At 31.7% G+C, this 11,021-nt stretch overlaps 1 pseudogene; it reads right to left on the bottom strand.

Annotated features, from left to right (window-relative positions):
* On the bottom strand, positions 7,231–9,769 carry LOC108662407 (annotated as a pseudogene).

Below are 11,021 nucleotides of genomic sequence, written 5' to 3'. Positions count from 1 at the left end.
CTCACCTTTTTCACTTAATTTCCTTGAAAATTCACACTTTTTCTTTGATTTTCTCTCTCTAGGGTTTTGTTTTTGTTTTCTCTCTCTTCTTGCTGGTTTGGCCGGCCATGGGGTGGAAGATGGGCTGATTTTGTGCCTTTTAAAAAGGAAAATAATAAATTAATAAAGGCATGACACATGGCATCATGTCATTGGCCCGTTTTTAAAATTTTAAAAATTTAAACATTTTATCTCCACCACATGTTTAGTCAAGGGTCAAAGATGAAGACAAAGGAAGACCATGTGCTGGAAAAAATATCCTGGTGGTGGAAAATTACAATTTTGCCCCTGAGGTGGCAAAATTACCATTTTACCCCTATACTTCAAATTATACCGAAATTAAAATTTTTCACTTCTAAACCTCAAATCATACTTCAATAAGTCAAATTATACTCTAATAAGTCAAATGGGGTCAAAAAAAATCTTTTCTAAAATTCACATTTTGTCCCCAGGTGGTAAATGACCATTTTGCCCCTAGTTAGTGAAAATTCTGATTTGACTCCAAATTGATCCTCAAACTCCAAATTACCATTTTAAGTCATCCATGAACTGTGAAACTCTTAATCTCACCTTAAAATTCCTATTTGATCTAGTTCGAGGATTAAATAAACTTTGTTGTACCTCTAGGTACAATACCGACTTTTGTAAATTTTTCGGGACTCTCCTAGCATGCAATCATGCTATCATCACATATATGTCATGAATAGTATTTTATAAGGTCGGGCTTTACAGAAAATGTGTAATTTTTTTACAGTCTAAATTATAGAGAAAGCCTTTTAAATTTGTAACTAGAAAATTTATAATCTTAGAGTTAATACATAGCGATGTCTATGATAGTCCAGTTTGCTCTAGGAATGTTGAGAGATACTTTATTACTTTCATAGATAATTTTTCTAAATATTGTTATGTCTTTCTAATTAAAACAAAGATGAGGCTTTGGTTATGTTTATTGCATATAAAAATGAAATTGAAAATCAGAAAGAAAAAAGAATCAAAATTCTTCATTCAAATAAGGAAAGAGAATATGTTATAGAGTTTTCAAACTTCTGTAATGAGAATGGAATTATCTGTCAAGTATCCCACCCCTTTACACACCCCAATCAAACAATGTGATAGAGAAGAAAAATCAAACTTTATTGGATATGGTAAACTATATGCTCTCAAGTTCCAAACTCTCAAAAAACTTATGAAGTGAAGCACTCTTATTTACATCTCACATTCTAAATAAAGTTGCTCATAAACAATTAGACAAAACTCCGTATGAATTATAAAAAGGGAGGAAACCCAATTTAAATTATTTAAGAATGAGGGGGTGGTGGGAAAAAGTGAAAATTTTAGAAATCAAAAGAAAGAATCTAGGACCTAAAACTATTGATGGAGTTCATGTGGGTTATTCCCAATTTAGTGTCACCTACAAGATTTTTATAATAAAATCTGAAATTACTGATATAATTGTCAACACTGTCATAGAATCGAGAGATGTTGTATTTTTTAAGGATATTTTACCTTTGAACAATAAGGTGAATATCTTTCGATTGCACTCCAATTTCGATAGAGTAAGAGTAAAAAGATATGATCAATTAGGAAGGTCCTAGAAGAAGCAAATGAGCAAGAGTGGAGAAAAATTTCGGAAACAATTTCCATGCCTATATTGGGAGTGGAACGCCATCAATTGCTATTTGCCTTGAATCGATTTTCACATTTAAAACTCTTTCTTATTTCTTTTTGTTGTTAACTGTTGAGTCTCTATTATTTCTTCATGTGTTCTTCTTTATATTTTCGAGTAAAAGTCCAACAAACCTTTCTCAATCAGAGATGAGCCATTAATTTTTTGTAATTTTATTTATAAGGGTTTTTTTATATGGTCCATTGCGTAACTTAAGTATCCATTTCATAAAATTTTAACATGTGAAACCATCATGAGTTTACGACATTCTCTATACATATGAAATTGTATCAATATTTTTCATAGTGTCTCAACTTATGGTCTCTTTCTTGTTGTGTTGCACCCTGGTGTTATGCTGTCACTCTGGAAAGAAAGTATGAGGTTGGGCCTGAAATGATTTTTCAAATGATGATTTTTTCTAGCTCACTTTCATAGGTTTTAAGTAAAGGAAATTGTGTTGTTGGTTATGTTGATTTATGGTGCTTCATCTTTGGAATAGAGATGTTGGAAATTCATGGAATCCGAATAATCGAAATATCTATTTTTTGCTAGTTTTATGTACGGTTAGGAGCTAATTTTTTGATGCAACTCTTGGTTGTTTGGCTTTTTCTATTTTGCACTTTAACCAATAGGTGGATTCTATTGAGTTTGATTCCAAAGTAAGTTTTAGTTTGATGGGCCTGTTGTTCATAGGTTCTCTTTTTGAGATATTTTTAGAATGATTCATAGTTTTTTTGTGCAACAAAAATTTTGTAATTGTATAGGGATTTTGCCCATACTAGGTTTTGTATGTTACTAAAGTCTTTTGTCAATCAAGTTAAAGACTTGTCATGGTACTGCCAGTAACGGAGGAATAAAATACTTTTTCAAAAAAAAATGATAATGAGTCCTACCCATCTCTTAAGGCTCTATTTAGTTGTTAATTTTTGTACTTGCTTTTTTCTAATTGTTTGTTACTTGCTAATAAAGTGAAGCGAATTCTTAATTAATTAAAAATTAAAAATGGACTAAAATAGTAAAGTGTTATACCATTTCTAACATAACTATTCTTATACAAAAGTAATAACATGCATTTCATTCTCCAAATAACTTTAACATTTAAACTTTGGGTTTTTCAAAAAATTGGTATCTAGTTCCTACTTAGTCTACCTCAAGGATTTCAATATCTATGTTAACGACTAAATACCAACAAAACATGCATGTATACAAATATATCAGTTCAGCTGTCTAATTATCCTTGGTTATAGTCTTTTGAAGAGATGGAATTCGATGCATATCCAATCCCAATGAGCTCCATGAATCAACTTACAATGCCACCAAGGCTGCCTGCAAAACTTTCCACGCCATAACACTCTTTTTGGATGCAATAAGCTCACATCACACCTACTTCATAGCCTAGTCGGCTTTTTCCCGAACCTCTTTAAGGACTTAGCCAAAGGCGATGTGGTGTCTCTCTATTTCTAAGGCTAATTGTGGTAACTACTTGGATTATTGAGTGCATATTGTCGTTGGCAAGGAATGTTAGGGTTTATAGGAAGGAAATTATCATGGTTTTGAAAGAATAAATTATTTGGGTCTACTAGAGTGGTGAATTTGTTTAAATTGGGGTTGTTAGGGTTTGGATGAATTGTAGAACATTGGGGTCTTTGAGGGGAAAATTGGGATTTAGAGATTGGAATGGTGGCTTAGGTGGAGGAAGGTCGCTTGAGGCGGAATGGACAGTGATCGTGGAGGTAATCACTCATCTTTAAGGGAAAAAATGAAGTAAATCAGGCTTTATTTGAATTTTTCACATTTTCCTTTTGGTATAATGTTATTGAATAATTTATTTTTATTCTTATCTCGTTAAATCGATCCTTTAAAATCTTAGTATAAGGATAATTGAAGAAAATTTAAAAGACAAGCCAAATTTAATATATAACACTAGTGTGCTACTCTTGCAATACACTCAAGGTAGCTAATTTTTTTTGTAAGAATGTGAGTAAAATACTTAGAGAATTTTTTTTTTAAATGCACTAACAAAGAGAAAATAATAAGCAAGAACCTTCTGAAATGGGTGAAAGGAATGAAAAATATAAAAATGCATACATATTTTTTGCAAATCCAAAAACAACCTTGGAAAAAAAAAAAGAGAAGTTATTTCAAAAGACAAAAATGGGGTGAAAATTCTAAAAAATTCCACCAGACTTGATGCTTTTTCAGTTGCAGGCGGCTAAGTTGTAAGAATTCCTCTCAAATATTAATTTAGCCCAAATCCAAGAATGCCGGTTTGAATAAAGATTTGTTTAGTGTTTTGATCTTAATTGCAAAATCCCAAAACAATTCTATACCTCTAACATTATTGGGTGATGGGCGTAGCCTTTATAATTTATATATAATTCTTAATCTCTAATTTTGCTCCAACTAGTACATGTTTGACTTTGTTTCTATGCCTTTTTCATTTCCAAGAATTGAAACTTCACAAAGGGATTTCGATAAAAAAAATTTTGTCTTAAAAAGATATTTGCATTTAATTTCATATTTAGTAAAAATTGTCTAGTATTTTTGAGTATTTGACTTAATGATTAATAAATAATCTTCTATATGAAACGAACTTAATTAATTCTTTTGTTCTAATCTTCTCTGCAAGAGATGTCACTTAATTAATGGATTTTGAAATATAAAATTTGAGGAAAAAATGTTAGGGAAAAAGGCCTACCTCTTATGACATATCACGAATTGTAAAGTCGGGAATGCAATTATTCTGATTTTTATTCACCAGACTTTATGTTTGGTTTGGGGGTTGGACAACCAGAATTAGACAAACAGACAAAGAGAATTGCTTCCCAAGAAATAAGAGAATTTTCACCTCTTGATAATCACAAATTGTATTCCTATATCTTCAGCAGTGAACACTTTCGATACCAATATTCACATCTATAATACAAGCATCAATAAATAGCACCTACAACTCCACATCCATTCACATTTTCCTACAACAATAGAATGGCCAAAGAAAAAACTCTTAATTAAGCCTAAACCTTCAAATGCCCAAAGGAAGCCTAAATCCAAGCAAGCAAGAGCCCACACACCTAATCAAATGAAATAAAAAGAAAGAAAATTTAAAAACTTACATGAAAGGCTTCTAGTTTTTGTATAAAAACAATAACATTATAAAAATAAAAATAATAAAGAATCAAAATAATAAAAGCTTGAATAAATAGAAAATCATGAAATTAAGAAATAAAATAAGGACGATATTTATTATACTTGGAAACTACCTTAAACCTATAAAAATCAAGATTGTATAACAAAATAAAGCAAATTAACCCAAAATCCACATCAACTTATAAAATAGAAAAATTTATGTATAAAAAAATCAATAATAATGGGTAATTACCATGAAGATAAGAGAAGTTTTCTTCTTTATTTGTATGGCAATTTTTCTAAAAAAAAGATAAAATTGTAAATGTAATTATTAAAGAAAAAAAAAACAATAAGAGAAAGAGTAACAAAATATTAAAAGAGAGAAAACTCAACAAAAAATTCAAATCTCACAATAAGTAAAAATGCAACTAGATCATTGTCCACAATAGAAAAATATAATCACACAGATAATCAAATGAGATAAAAAGAAAAAAAATTGAGAAATTTACACGAAAGGCTTTTGGTTTTAGTAGAGAAGCAATAACATTATAAAAATAAAAATAATAAAGTGACAGGTTGTTTGTTTTTCCATTTTTGTGATAGACTTCAAAGAGAAAAGAGGAAAGAGAAAGAAAAAGGAAGAGCTAGGCAAGGAACAGAGGAGCGGATAGGGAGGAGAAGAATCAACTATTTACATGGAGAAGTAACATTTTTCAAAAAGATAGACCAAGCCAAGTTACAAGGCTAATGTCGTCATTACCATTGCCATTGCCATTACAAGGCTAATATTCAACATGACAAAATGTGATCACCATTTGTGATCTTAACATTTTTAATGCAAAGACTCGTCATTAGGCAGCTTCAAACCTTCACCATACTAGGAAAAATACTACCACACCTAACTTAACCACATTTAGTTCAACTTAATTTAATATCTTTTAATATTTAGTTTTCATAGAAAATTAGATGGTCTTGTTCAATTTCTAAGCAACATGGTTTAGAAATAAACTTGACGACAAGAACTAAAATGTAGTAAGCAGTGATGTACAAGAAAGCATGTCTAATCTTGATTCATTTTAGTTGAAAATATCAAATGATAGATATAAAAAGAAGTTTCTCCAAGAAAATCAAGTCAAAATATGATACAAATAAGACAACCACACAAAATAGAATATACAAATAACTATCTCAAAGGTCCAAGACAAACTAAACTTGACAAAAGAAGAAAAAAAGCAAACAATACTTTGTGATTTATTACATTTGATGAGTTCTTCATTGTTTTCTGCTCCTCAAGACCATAACTCCAGAAATTTATTAGACCACTAAGGAAATGTCCTGAGACATTTTCCAGCATCCTTCCTCTCTTTCAATGTTGATTTCCAAATACATGTAGCTATCATCAAACTGATTGACTTGTCCATGTACTAGTCTCTGCCCAAAGAAGAAGAAGATATGCATCAGTGCAAAAAAGTTATTAGTGCTTCTATATTTGCTCCCAAATATGTTGTGTTTCCTGTATATGTAATGAAGACTATGAAGAATTAAAGATTACTGGGTAATTTTAAGCAACGAAACTTTCTAGTTGGCATACTAGATGAATTGACATTGTAAACCACAATGTTGAATTCTTTATTAATGCATAAAGTTGTTTTTCTTTTCTTCTATAACACATGAATTCTTGGAAATTCAATTCATTGTATGACACCCTCACATAATTATGCAGCATTAGCCCTAATACTATATTTGGTGTATAGCATAAATGTACTAATTATTTTGAATAAAGAGCATTATCGCATTCTCCTATGTGATTCTCCTACTCAATTCATGTCATTCTTGCATTCTTCAAGATTTAATATTTGACAAAAAAGATAAGAATTAAAATTAATTCCTAAAAGTACTATAACCTTATTTATAGCATTTAAGGACTTATCTCAAGACCTCTTAACCTTTAGTAACTCCTTTCTAAGTTAGAAGATTGTGCATCATGAAAGGAATTGTTTCCTTGCTCTTGTCCTTGAAAATTCTATGTCTATACCATATCATTTCATTGAAAGTATTGCATATTACTTGTTCAATAGAAATTTTGAAAATTTTAGTCTTCATCTCAATTATGAATAGTATTAAAGATAATTTAAACCTTTAAAATTAGTAAAAGAGAACAAAAAGGTAGAAGCCAGAAACATATTCGTAAGATACCTTATTATATCAAACAATTAGCATGTTATCTCACCTTTGAAGACAATAATAATATAAGAGAGAAAAATACCACATACCTTTTGTTCGCAGTTTTTACCGAAATAATAAAGTAGGATGTATAATGGATTCATCCTCCCACTCTAGGTCTTTCCACCAATCTACACGTTTGAAAGAAGGTAAAAAAGCATTTCAAGTGACTTCATCGTTCTATTGAATCTCTTCCCACCACTCTTGATATCCTTCAATGCTAATTTGATTCCCACTGTCAAAGTTGAGTGGAAGCTTTGTCAACTTGGAGCAATTGAATACTTTGATTTGTCTCAAACATGGGAAGGGGAGTGCATCCTGACATATGCTCTTCAATTTTGGTAGATCTCGTAAATCAAGCTTTGCTAGTTTAGCAAATGGGCTTGGATTCGGAATTCTAGCTACGTTTGTGACTTGATCACTTATTATTTCTTCCATTCTTGAGCAAGATATTACAACAAGCTTCGTTAGGGTTGGAACAAAAACAAGCCACGTCGCGTTCTTCAACTTGTTGCATCCGCCTAGGGAAACCTCGCTCAGTAAATGAAAACAAGGAGTAATACTATTACTATTAGTTGGAAAGAATGAAGAGGTTTTCATCATTCTTCCTTCCCCAGATTCCTTTTCCATCTTCCTTATTACCATCTCTTCCAAGCTTTCACATTTTCTAACAACTAGGCTCTCCAAACGCTCCATATTTGCTAAACATGAAACATTGAATGCCTTTGTCTTCTGAAAATCTGGGAGCAAAAGTTGCTCAATGCATCCTCGTAAGTTGTGAAAGCTTAAAAGGCTATCTAAAGCAAACACACTTTTTATTTCTATGCCCAACACATCCAAATGTTCCAAGCATTTCAACTCCTTTATTAGATCTTCATTACCACCGTTCAAGACATTGTCTTCATCCATTTCATCTTTATATAAACTTAGTACAGACATTCTGAACATTTGCAACTTGGAAAATCTACATATCAATTGTCTGGGGATTTTTCGGAGAAATATTGTCTCTACCAAGTTTAAAATTTTTAATTTTGACAACTTATTCAACTCAATTGGCAACTCTCTTACACTTGTAAATGATAGATTGAGATACTCCGATGAAACTAGTTCTGAAAATCCCTTGGGCAACTCACAAAAATGCATGTTAAAATACAAGTTTAAAACTCTCAGATTACGCATAAATTGGAAGAAACCATTACTAATCACCCTTAAATTGTTACCATTGAGAAATAATGTTTGAAGATTAGGACATCTAGGTGTTCCTCTTAGACCTTCAATTCCACTATATGCCAAAGACATTCTTAGACCTTCCCAATTTTCAAAATCAAGTGTCTTATTTGATCCTACCCTTGCTTGTACAAAAAATTTCTTCTCAGGTGCTTCACACTCTCGTGCTATCCACAAAGCCATGTCACGAATCACATCATGCATCTTTACGTATTCTGCAAAATATTCACTTCTTCATAATAAACAAGCATCGACAAGAGAATTGACAATGTTGTACCCTTGCATTCGAGCTCCACTTATGTTACCAAATTCACTTAAAAATCCCTCACAAAACCAACATTCTATTAGCATATTAACACTAATGAAAAAATCTTCAGGATACAAACTACAGCACAGAAGGCAAGACCTCATTGTGTCAGTAGGCAAGCTATCATAACTAAATTTTAAAAGAGAGTACACCTGTTGATCCATTCTTGCCAATTTATGCGAAAACTTTTTCAAGACCTCAATTGCATATTTCCAATTGTGGGGCATCTTCTTGCAAGCCATGGCTCGGCCTATTATAATTAGTGCAAGAGGTAGTCCTCCACACTTTACAGCTACTTGTTTAGCTAGCCCTCGAGTATCTGGATGGCTGTCAAGGGTTACTTCTCCAACCTTCTTTTCAAACAATTCCCAAGCTTCATCTTTTCTTAAACACTTTACTTCGATTTTCTCCTGAGCTTCCATTTTTCCACATACCTCTAAGAAGCGAGTTGTAAAAATTAATTTAGAAACATTATCCTGATTCAGTACAGGTATTCCAACTTTGATCAAATCCACCCGCTCCCACACATCAGTTTTTGCGCTCTGTGTTGACTTAGACTTTACCAACCATTAGCAGTAGGATTGTTTATTAACTGAACTGGTGATTGATTGGTACTAAAATAATTTAGATTAAGTTATTAATGGACGCATTGCTTTCAATCAAGTGAAAGAATAATAATGCACTATTTTCTAGTAATTTTCTTACGTCTTCAACCTCATAATTTGGTTGATGGACTCTTTCTTACCTTACCTAATCATAATAATTTGTTATATTTAACCATTAAAATATTCCATCTATAACGTCATTATAAAATATTTAGACCAAGTGACAAGGTTAATAGAATTACCATTATCATAAAACTATACAACAGCTAGAAAGCAATTTACATTAAACTAGTCCTGGTAAGCGATCGAGTCCAATGACAGAACATTAAGAAACAAAATTTCAAACCAAGGGCAGAATGCGGTGTGGAAGCCATTACCTTTTAACGTGTGCTTACTCTATCCTTGTCCAAGTAATGCACAGCATTTTGTTGTTTCTGTCGATGATAACCTATATGCAGAGCAATTAGTTCCACTTGTCAGCAAGCAACATGAACTGAAGAAGATTTAAAAATTTAGAAAAGAGATAACAAGAAGCAGAAACAAACCATGTGTCATCCAAAGTCTAAAACATGACATGGCTCAATTGTTGGAGGCCAGCTTGAGAATGAGGAAACAGTCTCATTGGGTAGTTGGGATATTTTCATACTCATCTGAGCTTGAAGATTTCATCTTTTTGTTTTATTTTTCCTTTTTTTCATTATAAATAGAACATTTCATCTTTCCAATATTGGAGTGAAGTTGAAAATTTGTGCTGTGGAATTTGTTAATATCTTTTTTTTATTTTGATGGTAAGTTTTTAATAAAATTTTGCCATTTTGTTTCATTATAAATTAAACATTTATCTTTCTAATTTGGTGTTGTATAGGAATTACAGCTGTATCTAAACTTAGGAGTGGCAACTGTGGTTCATTGCTGTAGACATTGATCATTGAAGTTTATCTCCTTTAGGAACAAGGATGAACTTGTTTAGGTGCTAAATCCATATTTGGATTTCCCCATAAAAGCAGAGATAATTTCTATTCCATACCAAATCATTACATGTATGTGACAGGTTTTGGCAAATCATTAATTTCTATTTATGGTGTTGTTGAAACGTCACAGGTCCCAAGGAGTTTTCTTGTATTGGACTTGATGCACGTTCTTCAGTTCCAGACTTATAGTCTTAGATATCTAATTCTACAACTAGTGTCTATTCCCTTCCCATACCAAGTGTAAGGTATCAAGGTTTATGCTTGCAATTGCATGCTATATAATCTTCTGTTTCTAGTAAATTGGTTGTGGAAATGGCAGCTATGTATGTTGCCAGTTGGTCAACAACAAGAAAAGAATGACTTGTATTAATCGCACACCAATTATATCTCCTTGTCAATTAAAAACGTGTTGATAGAATAAAGTTGGTACGTATTTTTTTCAATGGATGCTTCATCAACTTGTCTGAGTTTTGAATTATGGAGTTATCAAGTATTAATTGTTATATTTATTATTTAAGCATAGTTATCAAGTATCATTTTCACCCCAAAAACTTGAGCTAAACATGATTGATGTTTTGGAGACAAAGCTATCAACTTTGATATTCAACATAATTGCACCTTTGATATTTAACATAATGGGGAGTCACGCAACTTGCATGATGTTTACCAAAACTGGTAATGAAATGAAAATCACACAATTTACATTATTGTTGTTTGTCACACTAACCAACTCATTTCTTTCTTACTCATTTACTGTGAATCAACTGCCAGCTCATTATATTAGATGCAAAAAAAAAAAAAAAAACTGCCAGCTCATGCAAAAACAATTTATTTCTATTATATATATAACTATCCTT

This window comes from Theobroma cacao, chromosome 6 (genome assembly GCF_000208745.1).
Source record: "Theobroma cacao cultivar B97-61/B2 chromosome 6, Criollo_cocoa_genome_V2, whole genome shotgun sequence".
NCBI classification, from domain to species: domain Eukaryota; kingdom Viridiplantae; phylum Streptophyta; class Magnoliopsida; order Malvales; family Malvaceae; genus Theobroma; species Theobroma cacao.
The sequence above is the reverse complement of the archived record's forward strand: the minus strand, read 5'-3'. Positions and strand labels throughout refer to the sequence as shown.